The sequence below is a fragment of the Portunus trituberculatus genome, chromosome 27 (assembly GCF_017591435.1).
Source record: "Portunus trituberculatus isolate SZX2019 chromosome 27, ASM1759143v1, whole genome shotgun sequence".
Taxonomy (NCBI): Eukaryota; Metazoa; Arthropoda; class Malacostraca; order Decapoda; family Portunidae; genus Portunus; species Portunus trituberculatus.
The window spans coordinates 10,252,402-10,267,401 of NC_059281.1; the positions used below are offsets into that span (position 1 = coordinate 10,252,402).

Below are 15,000 nucleotides of genomic sequence, written 5' to 3' on the forward strand. Positions count from 1 at the left end.
CCACCACACGCGTCCCGTGTTCTTTTTTATTTATTCATTTATTTATTCATCAAATGTGCACTGGGCTTTCATTGGCTGTTTGGGGCATCATTTTTAACTCTTCTATTCCTACGCTTCCAAACAACATATTGACGAAAAAACATTAAATCTATTCTTTTTTTTTCTCCTCCAATTACCTTCTAGTAAATATTTAAAAACACTTCGAACATATTTAAATTGACACGAAATTTTTTTAAGGTGTTTTTACGGTTCTAGAGACAGTGACAAAATTTCTACCTTATTAACTGAAGAAACACTCTTTAAAACCCCGCTAATCATCTATGTGGCCTTGGAAAATAGTCATGGTGAGAGAACACAACGTTTTTAAGCAGTTTTTAAGATTCCAGAGGCAGTGACAAGATTTCTACACTATCAACTGGAGAAACACTCTTGAAAACACCGCTAATCATCTCTGTGGCCTTGGAAAATAGTCATGGTGAGAGAGCAAAGCGTTTCTGAATATGAACTTAAGTACTGTGAATAGTTTATCGTAGTAATTGAGCTGAAAAGGAACTAAAAATACATAAACTCTTACTCTTTCTCTGTAATCGTGCGAGGCGACCCGTGGAGAATTTAACGATCATTATTCCTTCACATTTTCTTCTTTCATTCCTGTTATTTTTCTCTTCATTTCTTTTCGTATCGTTTATCACAGTTATCATTTTTATTTTCGTTATTTCTTTCATCCACAATTTTATGCTTTTTTTTATCTTTTTCTTTATTTATTGCTAAAAAAGTACATTTACACTCTTTTGTCTCTAATCTACCGAGAAGTTTCATTATTTCTAGCATCATAATTTCTTTTTTTAATGTATTTTTATGTAATGCTAAAAATATACACCTACACTCTTTTTTCCCTCTAATCTGACGAGAACTTTTATTTCTAGCATCATAATTTCCTCCTACACCTACACTCGTTTTTTTCCTCTAATCTAACGAGACGACTAAAAAAAGTTACACCTACACCCTTTTTTTCCCTCTAATCTGACAAGACAACTAAAAAAGATACACCTACACTCGTTTTTTCCTCTAATCTAACAAGACGACTAAAAAAAGATACACCTACACCCTTTTTTTCCCTCTAATTTTACGAGACGACCCAAAAATAGTACACCTACACTTTTCTTCCCCTCTTATCTTACGAGACGACCCTAAAAAGATACACCTACACTTTTTTCCCCTCTAATCTGACAAGACAACAAAAAAAACTACACCTACATTTTTTCCTTTAATCTGACGAGACGACCCATGAAGCATCTAACGACCACAGAAAGCCTCGCCCGTCCACGACCAAGCAGTGAACGACCCGCTGCCAATATTGATAATCTCTCAACAGTCGTACTCACTCACTCTCACCTTTAAAACCTGGACTTCTTTTTTCACCGTCTCTTTTTTTTTATATTTTCGTTTTCTATAAAGGAGGTGGCAAGGAAAAAGGGGAAAGAGGAGGAGGAGGAGGAGGAGGAGGAGGAGGAAGAGGAAGAGGGAGAAGAGTGTTGCCATTCCCAGAAATGTAAAAGAAAAAATCTCTGTTCCATTTTTAAGGCTTTTGGGAGTCCCTTGCAAGGAGGAGGAGGAGGAGGAGGAGGAGGAGGAGGTGGTGGTGGTGGTGGTGATGGTGGTGGAAAAGTGCGTGGGTGGAGGACGAGAGCAAAAGGGCGTTGAAAAAAAAAAAAAAATGGAGGAAAAATAAATGAAAATAGCAGTTCCATTTTTATTTCTGGTTATTGAATAGTTGTTATCAGTTTGGTCTTCCCTTCCTGCCCCTTCCACACCAGGCAGGGGAGGCTGACAAGTACGGCAGGGGGGCTTGTGGGGGGGGAATGAAGACAGACACACAGACAGACATACAGACAGACACACAGGTGAAGACCGACAATGGAAAAGATGGACAGGTGGCTCTTCCTTTGTGTCTTTGTACTCGTTGAATGTTCATTTCTTCCCTCTTCCTCCTCCTCCTCCTCCTCCTCCTCCTCCTCCTCGCTTTTATCTTCCCACTGCCTGATTCTTCCTTCTGTCCATTTTTTACCCTTCCATATTATTTTTTCTTCCTCATATTTTTCCTTTCCCTGCACCTTTTAGACTCTCTCTCTCTCTCTCTCTCTCTCTCTCTCTCTCTCTCTCTCTCTCTCTCTCTCTCTCTCTCTCTCTCTCTCTCTCTCTCTCTCTCTCTCTCTCTCTCTCTCTCTCTCTCTCAAGTAAACAAAATAAAGGACTTTGCCTCGTGTCGTGTCAATAGGTAATTCTAAAAGCAGTGGCCTTCAGTCTCTCTCTCGAGCTTCTAAATGGCCCTCTGCCTCTCTCAGTGCTTGCAGAGTCTGGGATTTGAACCACGAAAGCCCAAGAACGTAACTGTAGCGGTAGTAGTAGTAGTAGTAGTAGTAGTAGTAATATAGTTTGTCTACCCTAAATTGGCTCCTGGGTGTGCGTGGTTGTCAGATCTTGAGGAAAACCGTGAATTCTCCTTATTTATTCATACCATGTGGGCTTTTCACGGGAATTTATAGGCTAAAGGGGGTAGTTTTTAGGGTACCTCCCATCTCAAAGCCCACCCGCTAGGAAACCGTTGCCCCGAGTGAGGAAGCCCAACCTACACTCGGACCGTGGACAGGATTCGAACTCGTGCGCTTGGAGACCCATCGGACCCCAAAGCACGCATGGTTCCACTGTACCACGGCGTCCTCCTTCTAATAAATGCGTTAATCAACAGAAAACAAGAATTATTCACATCAAATCAATAAGCTACAATATGTTTGAAATCCGGAGCTATTTTAGAGTAGGCAGGTTATAGTAGTAGTAGTAGTAGTAGTAGTAGTAGTAGTAGTAGTAGTAGGAGTAGTAGTAGTAGTAGTAGAAGATAACAACAGCAATAACAGCAACTCCCAGCCAGCATTCTAGTCTCTTTGCTGTTCTCATCTTGTGTCTCGTGGGTAGATGAAAGGTTGCTCTCGAAATAGAAGTAAAAGAAATACTAGTGGGAAAGAAAATGGGAAAAAGAAAATGAGATCAAATTAAATATAGTTCCTGTTTTCCCTTTGGCGTGAGAGAGAGAGAGAGAGAGAGAGAGAGAGAGAGAGAGAGAGAGAGAGAGAGAGAGATTATTGTTTGTTATTCATTAGTTTATTAATTTATCGTTGGTTTTGTTATTGTTATTATTATTATTATTATTATTATTATTATTATTATTATTATTATTATTATTATTATTATTATTGTTACTGGTACCATCTTCATTTGTTAAGTATTTTGTATCACTAGTATAATTAGCAGTAGTAGTAGTAGTAGTAGTAGTAGTAGTAGTAGTAGTAGTAGTAGTAGTAGTAATTGTATTATTATTGTTATTAGTAGTGGTATTAGTAGTGATAGTGATAGTACAGTAATAGTAGTTGTAGTAGCAGCAGTAGTAGCAGCAGTAGCAGTGAGTGGTGATAGTAGTAGTAGTAGTAGTAGTAGTAGTAGTAGTAGTAGTAGTAGTAGTAGTAGTGATAATAATAGTAGTAGTAGTAGTAGTAGTAGTAGTAGTAGTAGTAGTAGTAGTAGTAGTAGTAGTAGTAGTAGTAGTAGCAGCAGCAGCAGTAATAGTAGTAGCAACAAGAAGAGCAACAACAACAACAACAACAACAACAACAACAACAACAACACCGGTGCCTTACATCTTCCTCTGACGTGTTTCTCTCTTATTTCACTTTTATGTTCCTCTCCTTTCATTCCTCCTTTCTTTCTGTTCCTTCTTTGTTCTTCACTTCTTTCCTTCTTCCTCTTTTATTGCTATTTCCCCAAACTCTCTTTTAATTTCTCTTTTCTTGTCTCTTTCTCCTTCCACCTCGTTTCCATTTATCCTTTCCTTTCTATTTCCTCCTTCCACTTCATCGTTTCCTTTTATAGCTTCCTCTTGTCTGCTCTCCTTCTCTTCCTTCTCCCTTTTATCACTTCCTCTTCTCTTTACCTTCTCATTTACTATCTCTTTCCTTGATTTCCTGGAGATAGTGGGGCTTATCAGAAAGGAACTAGTGTGGGGCAAAAGGTATGATGCTGTTAATAGGAGGAGGTCTGTCAGTGGTGCTAAGTAAGAGAAGAACCGCTAATCTGTTGGTTCTCAGAAGGTTGGGTGGATGAAGTAGCCTATAATTTGTGAGGTTAGTTTAGTTCCTTTAGTGCTGTGAGATGGTGGTTTTGTTCTTGGGTTTTTTTTTTTTTTGTGTTCCTTTGTGTTGTAGCAGTTTTGCAGTCTAAGTCTCGCAGTCTAAGTCTCGCAGTCTCCATCTCTTATCGCATAACTATCCTCCACTCCACTAATCTCCGCCACTTCACCTGGTATCTCCATTTTCTCTACCTTACAGCATCAACTTCCTCTCTCTCTCTCTCTCTCTCTCTCTCTCTCTCTCTCTCTCTACTCCATATTCTGCTTCTCCTCCACCTCTCACAGCCCTTCCTTCTGCTATTCTTCCTTGGCGCTTAGTCCACTCTCCCTCCACTCTCCCTCCACTCTACCTTCTAACTTCCTTCACCCACTCCACCAAACCACTCCTTCATTTCTCATAGTCCTTCCTCCTGTCAACTCTTCCACTTGGCGTCTGGTCCACTCTCCATTCCTCCTGTACTCCACCTAACATCCATCCTTCAACTACTCCATTTCTTACAGTCCTTCCTTCTGCCTACTCTTCCACATGGCGCCTGGTCCACCCTCAACTCTTCCTCTACTCCACCTACCATCCAATCTTCAGCCACTCCACCAAGCCCTTCCTCCACCTTTCAGAGTCCTTCCACATGGCACCTAGTCCACTGCCCCCTCCACCCAGTTCAACCTTCTTCCATCTTTCAGCCATTCCACCTCTCAACGCCCTTTCTTCTGCCTCCTTCCCTTCCTCCCTTCTCCCTCCACTTTCCCTCCACTCTTCTCCCTTTCCGCAGGTGAGTTAGCGGCGCGGAAGTGGAGTGTCGCAGACGAGACAGTGACAAAGGTAACCCGTGGCGAGGGGCATCGGGTTCCAATACTATTTTGGGAGAAATTGGGCAAGAAGGGGAATTCCGGAAGTGGTATTGATGACACCATAATGGGCCACTGCAAGGAGGAGGAGGAGGAGGAGGAGGAGGAGGAGGAAGAGGAGGACGACGAGGAGGAAAAAAAGAGGAGGAGGACAGAGTGTGTTGTGTTATTCCTGTTGACGAGGAGAAGGAGGAGGAGGAGGAGGAGGAGGAGGAGGAAGGGAGGATGAAGAGAGAGAGCGAGAGAGAGAGAAGAGGTGGAGGACAAAGGCTGTTATGGTGCTCGTATTGAAGAGGGAGGTAAGAGGGAGGAAGAGAGAGGAAGAGGAAGAGGAACACAAAAGAGGAACAAACACCATCAGACCCTTTGCCCCTAATTAGATATTACGTGAGGAGGAGGAGGAGGAGGAGGAGGAGCAGGAGGAAGAGGTGGAGAAGAAGGATTAAGAGGAGGAGGAAGACTACTGACTGGGAGGGTGTTTTGATGTTTTCGTTGATGAAGGAAGTGGAGGAGGAGGAGGAGGAGGAATACAAAGGAATACAAAGGAAAGCCAAACAGCAACAGACCTGTTGGTCCTTTCGAGGCTGTTTGGTAACTACTTCTAACTGGCTACAGATAAGAGAGACAGGACAGTACAGGAGAAGGCTCCTCCCCACCCACCACTCCCTCCAGCTTTCGCTGGCATGGAAAATAGCTTGGAAAAGTACCATGCAGTATGGAAAAAACTGACATGGAATTTTCACAGGAAAGGATGAAAGGAGATTCTATTATTCACCCTACGGTGAACTCTACATATCTATCTATAAGAAAGTTAATATAGTATCATGTTTAATTATTCAGACAAGAAGAGAGCTTGTTGGGGTTATTCTTTAAATATTTATCAATTTTGTTTTTGAATGATGCAATGGAAGTACTGTTTACTATTTCTGAAGGAAGCTTATTCCAAATGTTAACTATTCTATTAAAGAAAAAGTGCTTTGCCTCGTGGGTTTTAAAGCGTTTTGGTGTAATTTTAAATCCATTATTCCTTGTTATGGTGGAATGATCAATAGTAAAATATTTATTGACATCAAGGTTGTTGTATCCCTGAAAAATTTTGAAAACTTCGATTAGGTCTCCTCTTATCCTGCGCTTTGTTAAGCTGAATAAATTTAATGCTTCCAGTCGTTCCTCATACGGCTTGTTTCTCAATCTCGGAATCATCTTGGTCACTCTACGCTGGATCCTTTCCAGTTTTTCAATGTCTTTTCTGTAATATGGTGACCAGAACTGCACACAGTATTCAAGCTGAGGACGCACCAATGAGTTATATAAAGTAAGGATAACTTTTTCTGATTTAAATTCAAAGGTTCTTCCAATGAACCCAACTAATTTATTTGCATTCTTTACTGCTTCTGTGCAGTGTTTGCTCGGCTTGAGATCTTTAGACACCACAACACCAAGATCTTTTTCATTCTCAGCACTTTCCAGAGGTACATTACTCATTACGTATTTTGCTTGTACATTGTTACTTCCAATGTGTAAGACTTTACACTTTTCTATATTGAATTTCATTTGCCATTTTTCTGCCCAGCGTGTCAGTTTATTTAAGTCACACTGTAGTTCTTGCCATTGTGACGTTGATGTAACTTTGCTCATTATTTTGGTGTCGTCCGCGAATTTGCTTATTTTACAAGTGATTCCTTCATCAATATCATTAATATAAACAATGAAAAGAACTGGTCCTAATACAGAGCCTTGAGGAACACCACTTTTCACATTGTGCCACTCTGATTCTTTTCCATTTATAACAACTCGTTGCTTTCTGTCAGAGAGCCAGTCTTCCAACCATTTCAGGGTATTTCCAGCTATGCCGTGAGCTTTTACTTTGCTGATTAGCCTCTTGTGAGGGACAGTGTCGAAAGCTTTCTGGAAATCAAGATAAATAACATCCACTGCTTTTGTCTCGTCATACGAGTTAAAAACTTCATAAAAGAAGTCTAGTAGGTTTGTTAAGCAGGATCTCTTGTTTCTGAAACCATGTTGTGAATCCTTCATGATCTTATTTTCTTCTAAAAATTTGACAATCTTATCTCTGATTATCGTTTCCATCAGCTTGCACACTACTGAAGTAAGGCTGATTGGTCTGTAATTAGCTGGGAGTGATTTATTTCCTTTCTTGAAAATGGGCGTGACATTTGCTAGCTTCCACTCCTGGGGGACTTTCCCTGCTTGTAAAGTTTTATTGAATATAATCGTGAGTGGTTTCACGAGCTCATTTTCGCTTCTTTGAGAAGCCTGGGTGATATCTTGTCTGGTCCAGGCGTTTTGTTTACGTTCATGCTGTTCATGACTGTGAGGATTTCATTTTCTGTAACTATGAAGTCAGGCAGTGTTTTGCCTTGTGCCTGAGGCTCTGGCATGGGCAGACTATTTTGGACATCTTCAGTCGTGAAGACTGTTGAGAAGAATCTATTTAGGACGTTTGCCATTTCAGCTTCGTTATCTATTTGGTTTCCGTTTTCTGTTATGAGTGGACCAATTGTTGAGGCTAAGACTCTTTTGGATTTTACATAACTGTGAAATTCCTTTGGGTTGGTTTTACAGGAGTTTGCGATCTGAGCTTCTACAGATTTTTTGCTGCTTTTTATCAACTTTTTTGCTTTTCTACGCAATCTGTCATGCTCTAATTTATCATTATTATGCTGTGTTAATTTGTATTTGTTGTATGCTTCTTTCTTTGCTAGAAGACAGCTTTTAATTTCATTATTCCACCATTTCGGTTTGGTGTTTAGTATTTTCCTTCTGTTTCTTAGTGGTATACACATCTTAGCTGTATCATTTATCTTTTCAGCAAACACCTCCCATGTCTTATCTACATCTGGTGTTTCCAGCAGTATATTCCAGTCAATGGATGCAAGCTGCATACGGAGTCTTGTGTAGTTTGCACGCCGATAGTCTGGCACTTTTTCTTTACTTTCATTCACTTTTCCTTTGTCAAAATTTATGGTGAATTTTAAGGTGCGATGATCGCTGGAACTGAATTCTGGTCCAATTTCCACATTTTCAATAGTATTCTCATCATTTGTTAGAACGATATCAAGGATATTGTTTCCTCTTGTCGGATGCTTGATGTGTTGGTGGAGGGAGCTTTCAAGCATGCTATTATACAGCTGCTGGCCAGCGTGAGCTGTCAGTGGTTCGCCCCACCTTGTGACTGGAAGGTTAAAATCTCCCATAATTATGCAATTGTTTACGCAGCAAATGTCCGCGATTTGTTCATACAATTGTTCGTCTGTGGCGGGTGACTGGGCTGGAGGACGATAGACGAGACCTAATGATATTCTTCGGGATTTATTTTCTATATGAATGAAATTGACATCTATGTTTGCAATGGTTGAAGTTGGCATCACACGAGCACGAAGATTACTTTTAACGTAAAACATTACACCGCCCCCTGTACGGTGAGATCTTTCGCTACTAAAAATGTTATAGCCATCAAGTGAGTATTCTGCGAGGTAATCTCTGTGTGTTGTATTAATCCAAGTTTCTGTGATGCCGATGATGTCATAGTTTTCTTGATGTATAAGAGCTTGGAGCTCATTAAATTTATTTCGTAAACTACGGGCATTGAAATAGCAAGCTCTGATCTTGCCTGAATCTGAAGATGAACTTACGACGCTGAAGTTCCTTCTGCCACCTGCACGTTTTTTGATCTGTGGAGACAAACTTTATCATGAATTAATCTCCCCATCCTGGCTGCTCCCACTGCATTTAGGAGGAGGAGGAGGAGGAGGAGGAGGAGGAGGAGGAGGAGGAGGAGGACGTAAAGGTGATGGTGGTGGTCAGATCAGAAAATTGAATGTGAGGGAAAGGAATCAAAGGAAAAAGGGATTAGAGAGAGAGAGAGAGAGAGAGAGAGAGAGAGAGAGAGAGAGAGAGAGAGAGAGAGAGAGAGAGAGAATAAATAAGGAAACGTCTGATCATGGAAACTTTTGGTCACAAGTTTTTTTAATCACCTCCTCCTCCTCCTCCTCCTCCTCCTCCTCCTCCTTCTGTCCCTTTTGTCATTCTTTTCCATCTTCTTCTTTGTATCTTTCTCTCCCTTTGTTTCCTCTTCTTCTTTCTCGTCTCTTCTTGCTAATTCTCTTTTTTCTTTCCCGCACAAGAGAGAGAGAGAGAGAGAGAGAGAGAGAGAGAGAGAGAGAGAGAGAGAGAGAGAGAGAGAGAGAGAGAGAGAGGAATGCAATAGTCGTAGGAAAGATCAAGGGGAAGAAAGGCATGCATATAAATACAACAACAACAACAACAACAACAACAACAACAACAACAAAAAAATAAAATTAGAATGCAGTTTTTTTTTTTTATTTCTTTAAACTTTCTTTTTATTTTTCATTTTTTGCCTCCTTGACATTTTCTTCCTTGCATTTTCATTTTCCTTCTTTTTTTTCCTTTTTTTCCCCTCAAATTTTTACCCTCCACTGAAATTTCTGTACCTCGTTTCTTCTCTGATGTTTTCCTCTTCTATTTTTCCTTCTTTCCTTCCTTTCCTCTTTCCTTTATTGTATTTTGTATCTTTCCCCTCTCCACCTCCTCGTTCTTAATCCCCTCTTTTTCCCCTCTCTTTGTTCTATTAGTCTTTCCTCTTCCCTTTCCTCTTCGTTTCTTGTTCCCTTTTCTCTTGAATCCTCTCATTGTCTTTTTCGTTTCCTCCCTCTTCTTCTTCTTTTTCTTCTTCTTCTTCTTCTTCTTCTTCTTCTTCTTCTTCTTCTTCTTCTTCTTCTTCTTCTCACTGTCTTCGTGTCTTTTTCATTTAATTTGTTTGTATATGAATAAACTTGAATGTATTTTTGTTTTCTTCCTCTCCGCTTACTGCCTTCTTTTCTTCTTTCTCTCCTCTTACTGTCTACCTTTCTTCTTCCTCTTCTCTTACTGTCTTTGTGTCTTTATCCTCTTCTCTAACTATTTTTTTTCCTCTTCTCTCACTGCCTTCCTCTCCTCTCACTGTCTCTTCTCTCTCTGCGTCTTCTCTTACTTCCTCTTGTCAATTCCTCTTCTCACTGCAAACAAGAACATGATTATCTTTCTATTCATTCTGACATTAGAAAAATATATTAAAATAAGAACAGAGTACATGTTTGATCTTCTCTTTGCAGGTACGTGGCGTGTGATCAGTACCAGAACCCGCCAGTGAGACCACTAGAAGAGGTGACAGAGGTGGTGCGTGACTCCCCAAACTGATTAACTGCAGCCAATGAGAACTAAGAACCTTTCCCTTTCTTTCCCTTCCCTTTCTCTTCCCTTTACAAATGCTTTCCCTTTCTCTCTTCCCTTTCTCTTCCCTTTACAGACGTTTTCCCTTTCTCTCCATCCCTTTCTCTTCCTTTACAGACTCTTTCCCTTCCTTCCCTTCCTCTTCCTTTTACAAACCCATTTTTTTCTTTTCCTCGCCTCTCCTTTTCCTCTTCCTTTTCCTCTTCCTTCTTCCTTATTACCTTATTACTAACTGAGAGAATATCACCAATCAGAAACGAGAATAAAAGCTAGCAAAGATTTTATTGGCTGAAAGGAAGGCAAGGCAAGGAGTGAGGGAGCGCGTGAACCAATCCTCGCCCAGATTACATTGAGAAGTGTGCTGTGATTGGTTGCCCCCATTTGTAATAGAAGAGGTTACAATTTTGGGCCAATCATATTTCTGCCTTGGTCGAGTCTCCGAAGTGTGTCTCTGTGATTGGCTTAGTGTTGCTGTGGCCTTGCTGGTGGTGGTGGTGGTGGTGGTGGTAGTGTGGTGGTGGTGGTATAAATATTGTTGTTGTTTTTCTTTCTTTATCCTTTTGTTTGTTGTAATTGTGGTTGTTAGAGTTTGTTTTGGTTCTCCTTTTTTATTCTTCTTCCTCCTCCTCCTCCTCCTCCTCCTCCTCCTCCTCCTCTTCCTCCTCCTTTTCCTTATCCTTTCCTTCTCCTCCTTCCTCCTCCTCCTCCTCCTCCTCCTCCTCCTCCTCCTCCTTCCTCCTCTTCCTTTTTTTTTCTTATTTTCTTCTTCTTCTCCTCCTCCTCCTCCTCCTCCCTCCTCCTCCTCCTCCTCCTCCTCCTCCTCCTCCTCCTCCTCCTCCTCCTCCTCCTCCTCCTCCTCCTCCTCCTCCTCCTCCTCCTCCTCCTCCTTGTTGGGAAATCAGTCACTGCCATTCGTTGCCCTGTATCGCTAACCACACACACACACACACACACACACACACACACACACACACACACACACACACACACACACACACACACACACACACACACACACACACACACAGCTGTATGTATGAAAGGAGAAAAAATTGCCCTGATAACACACAGATCGAAATAAATGTTGAGGCATTAAGAGAGAGAGAGAGAGAGAGAGAGAGAGAGAGAGAGAGAGAGAGAGAGAGAGAGAGAGAGAGAGAGAGAGAGAGAGCACACATTCCACATCACAACACACACACACACACACACACACACACACACACATACACATACACACACACACACACACACACACACACACACTGACAAACAAGAACCAACCAGCGTGTATTTTAGTGATTGATGTTCCCTACTCCTGTTTGCTGTGGTGCTGTTAACGGATTGGGTCGCTGTTCCGCTGTTCCGCTGTTTCTCTGTTCCGCTGTTCCGCTGTTTCGCTGTTACGGACTGAATTCTGCTGCGGGGAGTAACGACTGGCGGTATTCTTCTTCTTCTTCTTCTTCTTCTTCTTCTTCTTCTTCTTCTTCTTCTTCTTCTTCTACTACTTCTTCGTCTCGTTCTTGTTCTTGTTCTTGTTCTTGTTCTTCTCCTTGTTCTTGTTCTTCTCCTTGTTCTTGTTCTTCTTCTTCTTCTTCTTCTTCTTCTTCTTCTTCTTCTTCTTCTTCTTCTTCTTCTTCTTCTTCAGCGCTACACGCCTACTTAGTATCTAATTAGTAATTAATTAATTGACTTATTGACTGACTGCCTGTTTGCCTACCTGCTTACCTGCTCGCCTGCCTTCCTTATTTACTTCCTTCCTTCCTTCCTTACTTACTTACTATTTACTTCTACTACTACTACTACTACTACTACTACTACTACTACTACTACTACTACTACTACTACTACTATAACTTTTGATCCAAACAATACCCACTTTGCTGTGCCTTCCCTTTCCTTCCTTTTTTCTTCCTTTCCTTCCCTTCCCTTTCCCTTCCCTTCCCTTCCCTTCCCTTCCCTTCTCTTCCCTTCTCTTCTCTTTTCTTCTTTTCCCTTCCTTTCCCTTCCCTTCCTTTTCTTCCCTTCCCTTCCCTTCCCTTCCGTTCCCTTCCCTTCCCTTCCCTTTACTCCCTTTCCTCTCCTCCCCTTTCCCTTCACTTTACAGATTCCCTTCCCTTTCCTGCGTCAGTTTTCGTATTGTGATTGTGAAAGGTGAAGCTGACCCGTGGCGTTTGTATACTGAAGAGCAGCTGAGTCCGGCATGTTTATATAGTCTCTCTCTCTCTCTCTCTCTCTCTCTCTAATCCTGCTGACCAATCACTGGGCGAAAAAAAAACTATCCGGAAGAATGTCAGTGGAAGAGGGGGATGAGAGAGAGAGAGAGAGAGAGAGAGAGAGAGAGAGAGAGAGAGAGAGATGTATTGGACAAATGGGAATCAGCAGGGATGGAGGAATATGGAAAATAGGGAAATGAAAAGAAAAATGAGAAAAATGTAAGAATGGAGAGGGAGAAAGAAGGAGGAAGTAGAGAGAAATGGTGAAGAGGAGACGTAAGTGAAAGATGATAAAGAGGAGAATGGAAATACACGTTGATAAAGAGTGGGAAGTGAATAATTTTGTATTTTGATGTTGTTTGCTTATGAAGAAGAGTGAAGCAGGTGTGATGGTATACTCTCTCTCTCTCTCTCTCTCTCTCTCTCTCTCTCTCTCTCTCTCTCTCTCTCTCTATGTCTCTCTGTCTCGTCAAAAAAAGTTGCTGACCACTAAAATCTGGCGCATCTTGTTAGACTTATGAGAAAATTTAGTGTAATCTCATGTTTTTGTTCCCTTTCCTCTGTGTGTGGCGTGTTCCTGTCCCAGCGTGTGGTGATGTGTGGCAATACATACACACAAGTCAGGTAAATAAACAGCAGTAAAGGAACGCTATTATTACAGGTCAACAAGAAGAGAAAAACGAGGCCATTGTGAAGGCAGAAAAGCTTCACGGAGTCTCGATGCAACTTCAGTCTTTGATAACGAATTTTTTCTGAGAAGCCACAGGAACTCACGAACTTACAAACTCACGCCAGCCAGTCCTTGTTTCCCCTATACCAGACATGTGCCTTGAGAGAAGACCTTTTTTTTTATGCAAGAGGAAAACTAACCAAGGGCAAAAAAAGATGAAAAAAACGCCCTCTTAAAATTCTAGTTCCCTTAAAGATTGATGAAGAATTAGCCAAAATTCAGGAAGAAATGTATTGAAACATCCCTGTTAAAAAGAAGTCAAGTTGTAAAAGATGGAAATACAGAAGCAGGCAGGCAGTTCCAGAGTTTACCAGAGAAAAATATGAAGAATTATCCAAAATTCAGGGACAAATGTCTTGAAACCTCCCTCCCTCTTAACTTTTTCAGTATCATGGCGCATTTTCCTATTCATCTGCTTACTATTTACTGGTTTTATACAACTTCAGAAACTCGTGTAGGGAATAAAATAGTGAAGACTGTGCCCATCAACCTTTTTAAACCTCCATAAATCCTTCCTAATGTCAACAAAATCGTCTAATGATACACAAAACTCAAAGGTAGAAATGCGTCCCACTACTGAAGGAGTTAAAAAAAGACAAATTGTAGGAAGATGGAAATACAAAAGCAGGCAGGGAGATCCAGAGTTTACCAGAGGAAGGTATGAATGATAGAGAGTTGGGCAGATGTGTGTGTGTGTGTGTGTGTGTGTGTGTGTGTGTGTGTGTGTGTGTGTGTGTGTGTGTGTGTGTGTTAGATATTATCCGAGGTATTATTATCACCTTTATCTATTTATTTATTTATTCACTCCTTTTATTCATTTACATATCCAGTTAATGAGATCTTTTCTTTGATTCGGTTTGGGAAAAAAAAAATCTATAATGGCGAAGTTATATTTAAAGTCAGTGAAATGATCTTTGCATTTATTCATTTATTTATTGATCAGAGAGAGAGAGAGAGAGAGAGAGAGAGAGAGAGAGAGAGAGAGAGAGAGAAAGCACCCTTGCATCCCCTTTTTTCACCTCCTTGATCACCGCTCCCCTCTCTTCCCCTCTTCCCACTCTCTCTACGACCACCTTCCTCACAACACGGAGGGGAGCCTATTCTCTCTCTCTCTCTCTCTCTCTGAAACAAAATATAGGGTCTACAACTCTTCCTCAGTATCCTTTAGTTAATATCCTCCTCCTCCTCCTCCTCCTCCTCCTCCTCCTCCTCCTCCTCCTCCTCCTCCTCCTCTTCCTCCTCCTCCATCAGAATTGCCTCTCTCTCTCCCTCTCTCTCCCTTTCCATCATATTCTGTCTAGCAACACTGACCCTTGTAGAGAGACCCTGAGGCTACGCGAGAGAGAGAGAGAGAGAGAGAGAGAGAGAGAGAGAGAGAGAGAGAGAGAGAGAGAGAGAGAGAGAGAGAGGAAGGGAAGGGAAGGTGGTGAAGTGGGAGGAAGGGAAAATTGGATGAATCAGGGAGGGAGGGAGAGAGGCAAAGAGAGTGAGAGAAGGGAGGAGGAGGAGGAGGAGGAGGAGGAGGAGGAGGAGGAGGAGGAGGAGGAGGAGGAGGAGGAGGAGGAGGAGGAAAATGTGCATTGAAAAGAAGCAATACTTGAGGGAATAAGGGAAAGAGGGAGAGTGAAAGATCGAATGTGGTTGAGAGAGAGAGAGAGAGAGAGAGAGAGAGAGAGAGAGAGAGAGAGAGAGAGAGAGAGACGAATCATTAAAAAGGGAGTTAGATGGAGCGCAAGGAAAGAGAAGAGGAAAAGGATAAGAAGGATTGAGAAGGGAGG

The 15,000-nt window shown here is 41.5% G+C and overlaps 1 protein-coding gene and 1 long non-coding RNA gene across 2 annotated transcripts in view; both read left to right on the forward strand.

The window, feature by feature from the left end:
* The window catches only part of LOC123509461, a 304,302-nt gene that overhangs the window by 111,336 nt on the left and 177,966 nt on the right, over positions 1 to 15,000 (forward strand).
* The window catches only part of LOC123509948, a 140,426-nt gene that overhangs the window by 33,564 nt on the left and 91,862 nt on the right, over positions 1 to 15,000 (forward strand). The gene's annotated exons all lie outside the window — the stretch shown is intronic.